Source organism: Monopterus albus, unplaced genomic scaffold (genome assembly GCF_001952655.1).
Source record: "Monopterus albus unplaced genomic scaffold, M_albus_1.0 scaffold242.1, whole genome shotgun sequence".
Lineage (NCBI taxonomy): Eukaryota > Metazoa > Chordata > Actinopteri > Synbranchiformes > Synbranchidae > Monopterus > Monopterus albus.
In genome coordinates, this window is record NW_018128122.1 from 6,539 (window position 1) to 9,574 (window position 3,036).

Consider the following 3,036-nt stretch of genomic DNA (forward strand, 5'->3'; position numbering starts at 1 on the left):
ATGAAGCTCTCTTGAATGTGGAGGTGTGAACCCAATTAAAGAGCCAGTAGTCTGAGGCAGTAGAACAGAGTTTATTGTCCGCTTCGGGGAGCTCAGGTGCGGGAGAAACAGTCAGAACTGGAACGTTAAACTGTATCGAGGGATCAGGCAAGGAGGGCAAGGCAGAACATCTCTGGTCGGTAGTACAGGCAGGGTCTCAATATCAGAATAGGAGTTCAACAAGAAGGACAAGGCAAAATCATTAGTGGGTAATACAGGCAGGTTTTCGATCTCAGAATGGCAGGTGCTAGACAAAACAGCTGGAGAGTCTAGGCAAGGCAAAGAACAATCTGGCACAGTATATAGCAGCTTCCCACCCTGTGGAAAGCTGCTATATAGTGTTGTCAGCAGGTGTGGGTAATTGAGATGCAGGTGAAATCAATGAGAGTGATGAGGTAAGGTTCCTGGGATTCAGGGTGAGCTGGGGACAGGAAGTAGTGTCAAAGTAAAAGCAGGATACCGGAAGCCAGCGGGACAGAATCATGACAGCTTTGCTTTGTAGCAGAGAAAAAGTTTACTTAACCAAACAGCAATCTTTTACAATCTGAAGGCTCATGAAGCATTAGAAAGAAATGCATGACATTTTTCAAATGTAACTGTGTAATATCTATCTAGAGTAATATAATTTATAAAGGGGATGAGATGTTCTTCAAAGGTAGAGTTCAGTTCTTCTGTAGAAGTTCATTCACAATTCAACTGTACAAAGAGGGGAACTAGTATATAAAAAAAATGCATTGATTTCAAAGAGGAAAAGATAAACGAATATTTGATACAAGTGTGGATTGTACAAGATGGTAGTTTTAGAGTTGGAAGTTTACCAAAAAAAAACTTTTCTAACTGGACCAGTGGTCAAAGGCTGGAGTGTGGAGGAGTTTATGTCAATGACAAAACAGGAAGAACATGAACTTCCTACCTTGTTAGGAAAGAGATAATTTAATAGAAGATGTGAGATAGAATGTGCAGTTTCTTTGCAGTTTTTCAATTTGTGTCATCTAAGTGAAAATGTTTAAAAACTTTGCATACATCCTGAAATTTAGGAATACTTGCATTTAACATTCATGCCAGGAACCTGTTCCAGCAGGCAGTTTAAATTCATATATTTTTATACACTGGTCCATGATCTTAAGTGTGTCAGGTTTTAATCAGCAAGATAATTCAGATGCCTTTGTAACCTGCTTCTCAACAGGCTGCTGGACTTGGACTGATTCTGTGTGTATCTCTTTTGTTTCCTCATCAGGGAGAAAATGCTACAAACTAGTTGCTATAACCTTTGGACTCCTTTGTATCCTACAAGCTGCTCTTAACATTTCACTACGTCTTCTGCTCTGTGAGTCGCTTGTGTTTCTACTTTTACGCAGTATAGTGTCCACACCTTTTTGAAATGCACTATTTTTATAAGACCAGGAGGAGAACATAGCAACCACCACAGGCTGAAGATGTTACAATCACTTTAGAGGACTGTTATCAAACGTATTTGTTTTAATACATGGGAGGATTTTAGATTCAGAAACAATAACAAAGCATAAAAGCAATACAAGGAAGCTGATGTGAAAGTGAGAAGAGTGGGACGTCTTGGATAGTTCAAGCTTCATATGTTTGCCCTTATAATAAAATGAAACAAATCACAACTTTCAAACCCTCTTTTGTCCAGTGTCACACAGACAGATTTAGTTCTCTGGTTTATTCCCTGAGCTCCTCCTGCTCATATGTGTCATTGAACAAGATACTGAACCCCAAATTTCTGCCAGTGTAGAAAAAACTGTTGGTCAGATGTAATGTGAAGATTTTCTGCTCTTTCAGACAATTCTGAAAATATGAGAGCAAGTACAGAGTGGAACTGCAAAAACCTGACTGAAGAGACCAATGAGCTGAAGAGAAAACTGGATACTTTTGGTAAGTATGAGAATGAAACATGTCATAACTGTGATGAGCCCTTGTATCCAAACCATTACTAAGCCCAAATCTTGGGCTGTCAGGAACGGTGCGCAATGCTGCCGAAAAGTGTTTGGTGAACTCATTAAAGGGCCAGACGAGGAAGTGATGAACAAAACCATCTCTTTAATAAGAGAACTAACGTTAACAAAACCATACAAGACACGGTGAAAACACAAAACTCACATGTTTGTATAAACAATCCGAAGTCTGAGCCAGCAAACACATACAGCAGAGGTAATCCAAAAGTGAGGTCCGATGATCATACACAGTGGCAGTCTGAAGAAAGAGGGCAAGGCAGAATAGAATAGTCCAAAGTAACAATCCGGATCCAAATACCAAAAACTGAACAAATGCTGGAGAGTCAGAGCTGGCGTCTAGAACAATCTGGCAGGGATTGGTGGGTGAAGGCTGCTTATATTGCAGTGCAAACGGGTGCAAACTATCGGAAGCAGGTGAATCTAATGTGAGTGATTAGTGAAAGTAAAAAGACGAAACAGAGGTGAAACAAAAACAGGAAGTAGCATCAAAATAAAAGCCTGACAGGAAGCAACACAGAACCGAATCATGACAGGCATAACTGGGATCATATCAAATGGAAACACCTAATACTTTACGTCTTGTAGTAACATGCACATTGAGAGCTGATGTACCAGAATCAAATTCCTCATGTGTCCGACACACCCAGCCAATAAAGAGGACTATAATTCTGATTCTGTATATCGACCCTCAAAATGGCAGCTTCATTGCACAATTCAGATGTTAGGTCTTTCTGAATTTTCAGATAACAAAACTGTGAACATGGAGGCCAGTTTAAAATCTGTTACTGAGGAGCGAGATGAGCTGAATGACATTGGTAAGTGTGAAGGTGAAACTACACAAACAACCTAAAGGAGACATGTCCATAACTGGGCAAATATAAGTGTTGTATACAAACGTGTAACTGTTTTTGTGAGGAGGGGACCTTGTCCAATAATGTTGGTGTTTGGGTTTGGATAAGGTTGTTTCCACAGACCAGACTATAGACTGGTCTCAGTCAGACAAAAGAAAGAAGACCTGGGACTT

The 3,036-nt window shown here is 40.1% G+C and overlaps 1 long non-coding RNA gene across 1 annotated transcript; it reads left to right on the plus strand.

Moving 5' to 3' along the window:
- The first annotated feature begins 1,150 nt into the window (after positions 1 to 1,150).
- Positions 1,151 to 2,819, plus strand: LOC109971993 (uncharacterized). Its single transcript, XR_002276627.1, has 3 exons — positions 1,151 to 1,366; positions 1,840 to 1,932; positions 2,756 to 2,819. It is a non-coding gene; the product is annotated as an uncharacterized LOC109971993 (long non-coding RNA).
- The last annotated feature ends 217 nt before the right edge of the window (positions 2,820 to 3,036 follow it).